The 11,001-nt window shown below is 46.3% G+C and overlaps 2 pseudogenes; both read right to left on the reverse strand.

Annotated features, from left to right (window-relative positions):
- LOC137316605 (zinc finger protein 135-like) overlaps nt 1–1,690 on the reverse strand; it is a 32,318-nt pseudogene extending 30,628 nt beyond the window's left edge.
- The window catches only part of LOC137316606 (zinc finger protein 585A-like), an 18,166-nt pseudogene continuing 7,330 nt past the window's right edge, over nt 166–11,001 (reverse strand).

The following is an 11,001-nucleotide window of genomic DNA, read 5'->3' on the forward strand; positions in this document are numbered from 1 at the left end:
GAAAGACCAAAGTGCCGTTTGCCCCTCTCAGTGTGGCCCTGAAGGACTGTGTCCAGGCTGAAGTTCTGTTCCCACCGGACGATCCTCCCCCCAGATTGTCCTTTCTGAGCTCCAGTCAGGTGATGCTAAACACTCAGGTGGGAAAGACCAAAATCTACAACAAGGTGATTAAAACAAAACTGATTTATTTAACAGATATCCAGAATATTAAACTCCAGCCCAGTTATAGGGGTTATTAACATCAGGAGGAACAAACCCCAACTGTCAGAATGAACATGGTTCAGTCCTGGATGTGATTAACAGCAGAATCCAAACCCTGTAGTCACTTTTGAACTTCCTGGTGTCTCAGCACGTGTGATGACTGAGTGAATCCCTTCCCACACACGGAATCATAGAATCATAGAAAGCTACAGCACAAGAGGAAGCCATTTGGCCCATCGTGTCTGTGACGGCCGAAAAAGAGCGATCCAGGTTAATCCCACTTTCCAGGGCTTGGTCCGTAGGCCTGGAGATTACGGCACTTCAAATGCACATCCATGCACTTTTGAAATGAGTTGAGGTTTTCTGCCTCGACCACCCTTTCAGACAGTGAGTTCCAGACCCCGACCACCCTGTCCGCTTCTGTGTATCCTCTAACTTTATCACTGCTATCCGGAGGTCTAGGAGACAACCATTCGCTCCTCGATGACATAAATCGTGAATTATACCCTGACCCCGACAAGCCCAGAAACAAGAACGTGTCCTTAAATTAAAGTGTTACAGACACATTCTATGAGAGGTCTGTCTGTGCGATGAAATGGTGTTTTTGAACAGTCATTCTGATATCGGTTTCCTCCTCAAACCTCAACAAATACCAATTCCAAAGTGTGACTTTGTCGCTGAATTCCACAAATGAGGTAAAAATAATAAGTGACACAAGGCACTGCGGGGAGTTGAACCCAGGATCGCCTGTTTACAAGACAGATGCTTTAACCAACTAAACCACAGCACCAATTCACAGCACCTGCTCCCCACCTCGTCTCACTAATATCGATCAGCGACACGTTACTGTCTGTTCGAGGGACAGACCATTTGATCTTTGTCTGTTTCCCTTGTCCGTTTACCTGTGCATCCTGATACTGCCTGCATTTCTCGCTGTGTTTATCTTTGTGTATCCATCAGTGTGTTGATACACGGATGATTAAGTGTGCTTGTGTTTCTTACATTAAATAAATTAGGGGTTCAGACAATTCTCGCTCTGACATTGGAGAACTATTGAGCTGAACTTTACAGCGAAGTCTTGTTTATTGTGGTGCTGAAACGAAAAAACCGAAGAGGTCCAAAAAGGGAAAAGGAGAAAAAACTTGTGAGGGAAAATAACGACAACAATCAAGGTATTTACAGGTATATTAAGAGAAAGAAGGGTGACTAAGAGTAATGTGGGACCCTTAAAGACAGATGGAGGTGATATTGTAATTGAAAATCAGGAAATGGCAGAGTCGCTAAATATTTACTTTGCATCGGTCTTCATAGAAAAGGATGAGGCGAACATAGCAGAGACACGAGGAAAACTGTAAATAAATCAAGGGGATTCAGTGTAAATAAAATAATGGCAATGGAGAAAATAATGAGATTGAAGATTGTCAAATCTCCAGGACCTGATGTTTACCATCCCAGGGGAATAAGAGGAATAGGTAAGGAACTTGTACATGCTCACTCATGATCGATCAAAACTCTCTTGATTCAGGAATTGTTGCTTCAATTGAAACATTGTCAATGTCACTCCATTATTTCGGATGGGTCGGAGAGATAAAGTTGGAAATTCTAGGCCTATCAGTCTGACGCCTGTTGTGGGGAAGTTACCAGTATCCGTTATTGGGGAAAGAATGACTGAGCACTTGGATAAATATGGAGTAATCAGAGAGAGCCAGCATGGATTTGTAAAGGGGAAGTCAAGTCTAACAAAGCTCGTTGAACTTTTTGAAGATGTAACTAACGTGCTCGATAATGGAGTGTCTCTGGGTGTTAGATGGACATTGACTTCCAAAGGCATCCAATAAGGGACCACATAAGAGACTGGCAACAAAAATTAGAGTGCGTGGAATTTAAGGCAACCTTTTGAAATGGGTCGGGAGTTGGTTCGAAGGTGGGAGGCAGAGGCCCGGGATAATAAGGGATGTACTCAAATTGGCCGGATGTGATTAGTTCTGGGGCATCAGCTTTTTCCGATATGTATAAATGACGGAGATGAAGGAATAGAGAGCCGAACACTCACGTTTGTCGCTGACATCGAGTTAGGAGGCACAGTGAGTAGTTTAGATGGGAGCATAAAGTTACAAAGGGAAATTGATAGATTCAGTGAGTTGGTAAAACTGTGTCAGATGGAGCTTACATAGAATTACATCGAATGTACATCACAGAAACAGGCAATTCGGCCCAACTAGACTATACCAGTGTTTATGCTGCAGACGAGCCTCCTCCAACCCCTCTTCATCTAACCCGATGAGCAAACTCTAATATTCCCTTCTCCTCTATGTGCTTATCCAGCTTCCCCGTAAATGCATCCATTCTATTCACCTTAACTACTCCTTGTGGTGGTGAGTTGAACATTCTAACGCCTCTCTGGGGAAGTCTGTTTCTCTTGAATGCCAGATTGGATACATTAGTGACTGGATTATATTCATGGCCCCAATGTTTTGGAGTCCCCACTCCCACAAGTGCGAACACCTTGTCTATGCCTAACCTATAAAGCCCTCACATAATCTTAAAGCCCGATATCAGGTCACCCTCAGCCTCCTCTTTTCTATACAGAAGAGCCCCAGCCTGTTCAAACTTTCAATATGGGGAAGTATAAGGTCATCTACTTTGGATGGAAGCAATATAGATCAGAGTATTTTCTAAATGGTGAGAAGCTCGGAACTATGGAGGAGCAGAGAGATTTAGGGATCGAAGTACAGAAATCACTAAAAGCCAGTGGACTGCGAAAAAATAATTTGAAAGTCGAATGTGATGTTGGCCTTTATCTCAAGGGAGCTGGAATTCAAAGACGTGGAAATATGTTCCAGATAGAAAGCTCTGGTGAGACCCCATTTAAAGTATTGCATTCAGTTCTGGGCACACCCCTCAGGAAAGACATATGGGCCGTGGAGGGGATGCAGCGCAGTTTCACCAGAATGATACCGGGGCTAAAATGGTTACATTATGAGGGCAAGTTGCGTGGACAAGGTTTGTATTTCCTCGTGTATAGAGGATTAAGTGGTGATGTAATTCAGGTGTTGAAGGTGATTCAATGATCCAATGGTGGGTGTGTGAGTTGGTGCTGAATCGGTCCCCTTCAGTGAAGAGAGGGTCAGCGGGCGCCTGACAGACGCGGCTCGGAACGGGACTCGCTTCTCTCCGGCGGCAGCGGCTGGTTGAGAGAGATCTCTCTGTCTGCTGCTGTTACTCCGCCTCCCGCACTCTGGGAGAACCGCGGAGGTCGGTCCTCATTTTTCTCTTCTGGATCCGGCTCCATCCGTTTACTGTTGACGGGAGTGCGTCTGATACCAAGTCAGTCAGAAGCGGGTGCAAATCACAACATAGGCACAGGCCCAAGGACTGGGGACTGGTTTGATATTGGGTCCTTTTTAAGGGACCGGCTGTAGAATGTTTGTATAATAATAATGATCAGAATTAACTTTGATACAATGAAGTTTTTTTCAGTTATTTCCCATTTCCACCCTCACCAGTTTTATACAGTAACAGGTAACAATGTTTGAGGGATGTGATGTCCAGTGTTGGTGGAATCAGTGTAATTTAACTTGATACATTGAAGAATCTCTTGTCTATCCCAGGCTCTTACCTTAAGTTTTATACCGTCACCTCGTTTAAAATTGGTCACTCACTGATATAAATAAACCAGTAACAATCCCGAAACCTCAGCGGGGATATTTGTTCCGATACTTAATGACGGTCCCAATTTCCACTGAAATTCTCAATCAGCAAATCCCAGAGGCTGTTTCGGGTTTGACAAACTGTGAAACAGATTGTTTTAAAAGCCGGAAAGAGGGAAAAACTGGTGGTTGATATGAAGTGTTATACATTATCTCTTTCTGTTTCAGATTTACAATTTCTCTTTGTGTGTTACTGACAGGAGAGGCTATAACGGAGCCCAGTGACTGGGTAACGAGCTGCACTGAGTCATTGGCCTGTGTTACAGACCGGCTCGTTGGACCTGCTCATTTCGTGAACTCGCTGGTGTCTCAGCACGTGTGATGACTGAGTGAATCCCTTCCCACACACGGAGCAGGTGAACAGTCTCTCAACCAATGGGCATGCGTTGATGTGACAGCAGTTCATTTCTGCTTTTAAAGCTCTTCTCACAGTCACTGCATTAAAAGGTCACTCAATAGTGTCAACAAGTTAATGTTTCAGAAGGTGGGATGATCGAGTGAATCTCTTCCCACACACGGAGCAGGTGAACAGTCTCTCCCCAGTGTGAGTGCGTCGATGTCTCAGCAGTTTGTTTCTGATTTTAAATCTCTTCCCACAGTCAGAACATTTAAAGGTCACTCAGTGTGAACTCGGTGGTGTTTCAGCAGGGAGGATGACCAAGTGAATCCCTTCCCACACACTGAGCAGGTGAACGGCCCCTCCCCAGTGTGAGTGCGTTGGTGTGTCAGCAGATTAAATTTGCTTTTATACCTCTTCTCAGTCAGAACATTTAAAAGGTCTCTCATCGGAGTGAACTCGCTGGTGTCTCAGCAGGTTGGATGGCCGAGTGAATCTCTTCCCACACACGGAGCAGGTGAACGGCCTCTCCCCAGTGTGAACTCGCTGGTGTTTCAGCAGGGTGGATGACCCAGCGAATCCCTTCCCATACACAGAGCAGGAGAACGGCCTCTCCCCAGTGTGAGTGCGTTGGTGTGTCAGCAGATTAAATTTGCTTTTAAACCTCTTCTCACAGTCAGAACATTTAAAAGGTCTCTCCCCAGTGTGAACTCGCTGGTGTCTCAGCAGGATGGATGACCGAGTGAATCTCTTCTTACACACGGAGCAGGAGAACGGTCTCTCCCCAGTGTGGGTGCATTGGTGTGTCAGCAGATTACATTTGCTTTTATACCTCTTCCCACAGTCACAACATTTGAAAGGTCTCTCATCGGAGTGAACTCGCTGGTGTGTCAGGAGGGTGGATGACAGTGTGAATCTCTTCCCACACACGGAGCAGGTGAACGGCCTCTCCCCAGTGTGAACTCGCTGGTGTGTCAGAAGGTGTGATGACCGAGTGAATCCCTTCCCACACACAGAGCAGATGAACGGTCTCTCCCCAGTGTGAGTGCGTTGGTGTTTCAGCAGTTCAATTTTGCTTTTAAACCTCTTCTCACAGTCAGAACATTTAAAAGATCTCTCATCAGAGTGAACTCGCTGGTGTGTCAGGAGGGTGGATGACAGTGTGAATCTCTTCCCACACACGGAGCAGGTGAACGGCCTCTCCCCAGTGTGAACTCGCTGGTGTGTCAGGAGGAGGGATGACTGAGTGAATCCCTTCGCACACACGGAGCAGGTGAACGGGTTCTCCCCAGAGTGAACTCGCTGGTGTGTCAGCAGGGTGGATGACTGAGTGAATCCCTTCCCACACACGAAGCAGGTGAACGGCCTCTCCCCAGTGTGGGTGCATTGGTGTGTCAGCAGATTCCTTTTGCATTTAAACCTTTTCTCACAGTCAGAACATTTAAAAGGTCTCTCCCCAGTGTGAACTCGCTGGTGTGTCTGGAGGCTGGATGAAATAGTGAATCCCTTCCCACACATGGAGCAGGTGAACGGCCTCTCCCCCGTGTGAGTGCGTTGGTGTTTCAGCAGATTAATTTTGCTTTTAAACCTCATCTCACAGTCAGAACATTTAAAAGGTCTCTCATCAGAGTGAACCAGCTGGTGTGTCTGGAGGCTGGATGACCGAATGAATCCCTTCCCACACACGGAGCAGGTGAACGGCCTCTCCCCAGTGTGACTGCGTCGATGAGTTTCCAGCTCTGAAGGGTAACTGAATCCCTTCCCACAGTCCCCACATTTCCACGGTTTCTCCATGGTCCGGGTGTCCTTGTGTCTCTCCAGGTTGGACGATCAGTTGAAGCCTCATCCACACACAGAACACGTGTATGGTTTCTCCCCGCTGTGAATGGTGCGATGTTTTTTCTGGCTGTGTAACTGGTTAAAGCTCTTTCCACAGACAGTGCACTGGAACACTCTCACTCGTGTGTGTGTCTCGGTGCTTTTCCACTCACACTGATGTTTAAAATCTTCTCCCACAGACAGAACAGACAAACATTTCTCCTTCCACATTCAAAGGCCGATGATATTCAGGTCCTGATGAATCGAGTGACTCTGTCAGATCTTGACGTGATCTTTGGTTTGAGTTTCCCTCTGCAAATCCTCCCCTGTAAAAGGAGTTTATAAAAGTTATCACTGTAATTACAGGATAGAAATTCAGATCAGATAACTTTACATTCTATGGAACATTACTTCCTCTCTCATTACTCAAAGCTGTAAACCCCATCCCACACACTCTCCCTCCTCCCTGTGCTGAAATCCAAACCCATCGCATCATCTTTCAGTGGCCCTAAACCATAAGTGAAACGGTGAGAGAGAAATGTGAGTGAGTGTGAGTGAGAGAGTGAGTGTGAGAGAGTGAGTGAGTGTGAGAGAGTGAGTGTGAGTCCAGCAGTGGGCTGGGTGTGGAGAATGAAGTGGGGCAGGTGGAGCATGTTTAGTGGGGCAGCAGTGATCATAATCTCATTAGGTTTTGAATAGTTATGGAAAAGGACAGGGGACAGTCAAATGTGAAAATACTTAACTGGAGGAGGGCTAATTCCAGTGAGTTAAAAAGGGATCTTGTCCGTGTGGATTGGTATCAAAAATTGGCAGGCAGAACAGTAATTGAACAGTGGGAGGCCTTCAAGGAGGAGTTGGATTGGGTACAGAGTAGACAGATTCTCACGAGGAGGAAAGGAACGGCATCCAAAGCTGGAGCTCCCTGGATGACTGAAGATATGGAAATCACCATTTCTCCTTCATTGACAGACGCTCCCTGACCGATCGCCATTTCTCCTTCATTTGCAGACGCTCCGTGACCGATCCCCATTTCCCCTTCATTTACAGACGCTCCCTGACAGATCCCCATTTCCCCTTCATTTACAGACGCTCCCTGACCGATCCCCATTTCCCCTTCATTTACAGACGCTCCCTGACCGATCACCATTTCTCCTTCATTGACAGACGCTCCCTGACCGATCACCATTTCTCCTTCATTTACAGACGCTCCCTGACCGATCACCATTTCCCCTTCATTTACAGACGCTCCCTGACCGATCCCCATTTCTCCTTCATTTCCCGGCGGGTAGTGAGGGGGGGATAATGTTCACTGTTTTATATTCGGGTCTGGGGCCGCACTCGGGGTTTGTAAAGCCTGAGCCTGGGCCTGAGCCCGGACCCGGGCCCCGGGGTTTATTGAGCCTCTTGCTCCGATCCTCTGACCTGCACCGAACGCGCTCCTCCCGCAGCCTCGACTGGCCGCGCATGCTCAGGACACACTGACCGATCATGAGGCACTACTGCGCCTGCGCACTGGGCTCCACTGATTCAGATAGGGCACAATCTGAACCGCGCTGCATGCTGGGTGAGGCAGCCTCCATTGATGATCTTAATATCAGGCCGAAAAACAAAGACATTGGAAGCAGATAATTCAAGTGTTTAGTTTATAATATAAATAATTCAATCGTTCAATTCATTTCATAAATAATTGAACAGTTCAATTCATTAAATAATCAATTGTTTAATTTGTTACATAAACAATGAGTGTTTATTTATTGTATCATAAAAATAATGATGTGGAGATGCCGGTGATGGACTGGGGTTGACAATTGTAAACAATTTTACAACACCAAGTTATAGTCCAGCAATTTTATTTTAAATTCACAAGCTTTCGGAGATTTTCTCCTTCCTCAGGCAAATGTTTCAAGAGCTCCTTGAAGCCTACGCATTTATACATATAGAACAATGCATGGTGTTTACAGACTTCCTACAAAAACTCAGTACCCACGGACCAGTTGAACCAGGAACACTTCTCACCACGATGGACGTCTCGGCACTATACACCAGTATCCCCCACGATGACGGCATCGCTGCGACAGCATCAATACTCAACACCAACAACAGCCAATCTCCGGAAGCCATCCTACAACTCATCCGCTTCATCCTGGATCACAATGTCTTCACCTTCGATAACCAGTTCTTTACCCAAACACACGGAACAGCCATGGGGACCAAATTCGCACCCCAATACGCCAACATTTTCATGCACAAGTTCGAGCAGGACTTCTTCACTGCACAAGACCTCCAACCAACACTATACACCAGATACATCGACGACATTTTCTTTCTATGGACCCACGGCAAGGAATCACTAAAGAGACTACACGATAACATCAACAAGTTCCATCCCACCATCAAGCTCACCATGGACTACTCCTCAGAATCAGTTTCTTTCTTGGACACACGAATCTCCATCAAAGACGGGCACCTCAGCACCTCACTCGACCGCAAGCCCACGGACAACCTCACGATGCTCCACTTTTCCAGCTTCCACCCTAACCACGTCAAAGAGGCCATCCCCTATGGACAGGCCCTGCGAATACACAGGGTCTGCTCAGACGAGGAGGAACGCGATGGACACCTACAGACGCTGAAAGACGCCCTAGTAAGAACGGGATATGACGCTCGACTCATCGATCGACAGTTCCGACGGGCCACAGCAAAAAATCGCATAGACCTCCTCAGGAGACTAACACGGGATGCAACCAACAGAGTACCCTTTGTCGTCCAGTACTTCCCCGGAGCGGAGAAACTACGCCATGTTCTCCGCAGCCTTCAACATGTCATCAATGAGGACAAACACCTCGCTATGGCCATCCCCACACCTCCACTACTCGCCTTTAAACAGCCACCCAACCTCAAACAGACCATCGTTCGCAGCAAACTACCTAGCTTTCAAGAGAACAGCGTCCACGACGCCACACAACCCTGCCACGGTAACCTCTGCAAGACATGCCAGATCATCGACACAGATACCACCATCACACGAGAGGACACCACCCACCAGGTGCATGGTTCATACTCCTGTGACTCGGCCAACGTTGTCTACCTCATACGTTGCAGGAAAGGATGCCCCAGAGCATGGTACATTGGCGAGACCATGCAGACGCTGCGACAACGGATGAACGGACACCGCGCAACAATCGCCAAACAGGAGGGTTCCCTCCCAGTCGGGGAACACTTCAGCAGTCATGGACATTCATCCACCGACCTTCGGGTAAGCGTACTCCAAGGCGGCCTTCGAGACACACGACAACGCAAAATCGTCGAGCAGAAATTGATAGCCAAGTTCCGCACCCATGAGGACGGCCTCAACCGGGATCTTGGGTTCATGTCACGCTACACGTTACCCCACCATCGAACAAATGTTATCTGTTTTTAATATAATGGGTCATTTGCTGGCTCTCTCTGCCTTCCGGATGTTTCTGCCTCTCTCTGTGTTTTTTTTCTCTGTTTTTTTTCCCTGTTTGTTTTTTTGTTGAATGTGTATTCGGGGGTTCTGCAGGTGACACCTCTCTGTCTGAACACGGTGATTGCCTTGGCAACGGGCAGTTGCAGGGGCAGTCTGTAAACACCATGTATTGTTCTATATGTATAAATGCGTAGGCTTCAAGGAGCTCTTGAAACATTTGCCTGAGGAAGGAGAAAATCTCCGAAAGCTTGTGAATTTAAAATAAAATTGCTGGACTATAACTTGGTGTTGTAAAATTGTTTACAAATAAAAATAATGCAATAGTTTAATTCATCATATAAATATTCCTTTGTTTAATTTATTATATAAAGAATTCAATATTTAGTTGAATTATTTTTATAATGAATGAAACACTTGAATTATTTACATAATAAATTGGATACAAAATTGTTGTAGAGGGTTGTTTTTCAAACTGGAGGCCTGCGACCAGCGGTGTGCCTCAGGGATCGGTGCTGGGTCCGCTGTTATTTGTTATTTATATTAATGATTTGGATGAGAATTTAGGAGGCATGGTTAGTAAGTTTGCAGATGACACCAAGATTGGTGGCATTGTGGACAGTGAAGAAGGTTCTCTCGGATTGCAACGGGATCTTGATAAATTGGGCCAGTGGGCCGATGAATGGCAGATGGAGTTTAATTTAGATAAATGTGAGGTGATGCATTTTGGTGGATCGAATCGGGCCAGGACCTACTCCGTTAATGGTAGGGCGTTGGGGAGAGTTATAGAACAAAGAGATCTAGGAGTACAGGTTCATTGCTCCTTGAAAGTGGAGTCACAGGTGGATAGGGTGGTGAAGAAGGCATTCAGCATGCTTGGTTTCATTGGTCAGAACATTGAATACAGGAGTTGGGATGTCTTGTTGAAGTTGTACAAGACATTAGTAAGGCCACACTTGGAATACTGTGTACAGTGCTGGTCACCCTATTATAGAAAGGATATTATTAAACTAGAAAGAGTGCAGAAAAGATTTACTAGGATGCTACTGGAACTTGATGGTTTGACTTATAGGGAGAGGTTGGATAGACTGAGACTTTTTTCCCTGGATAGTGGGAGGTTTCGGAGTGATCTTATAGAAGTCTATAAAATAATGAGGGGCATAGATAAGGTAGATAGTCAAAATCTTTTCCCAAAGGTAGGGGAGTCTATAACGAGGGGGGATAGATTTAAGGTGAGAGGGGAGAGATACAAAAGGGTCCAGAGGGGCAATTTTTTCACTCAAAGGGTGGTGAGTGTCTGGAACGAGCTGCCAGAGGCAGTAGTAGAGGCGGGTACAATTTTGTCTTTTAAAAAGCATTTGGACAGTTCCATGGGTAAGATGGGTATAGAGGGATATGGGCCAAGTGCAGGCAATTGGGACTAGCTTCGTGGTATAAACTGGGCGACATGGACATGTTGGGCCGAAGGGCCTGTTTCCATGTTGTAA

Source organism: Heptranchias perlo, unplaced genomic scaffold (assembly GCF_035084215.1).
Source record: "Heptranchias perlo isolate sHepPer1 unplaced genomic scaffold, sHepPer1.hap1 HAP1_SCAFFOLD_591, whole genome shotgun sequence".
Lineage (NCBI taxonomy): Eukaryota > Metazoa > Chordata > Chondrichthyes > Hexanchiformes > Hexanchidae > Heptranchias > Heptranchias perlo.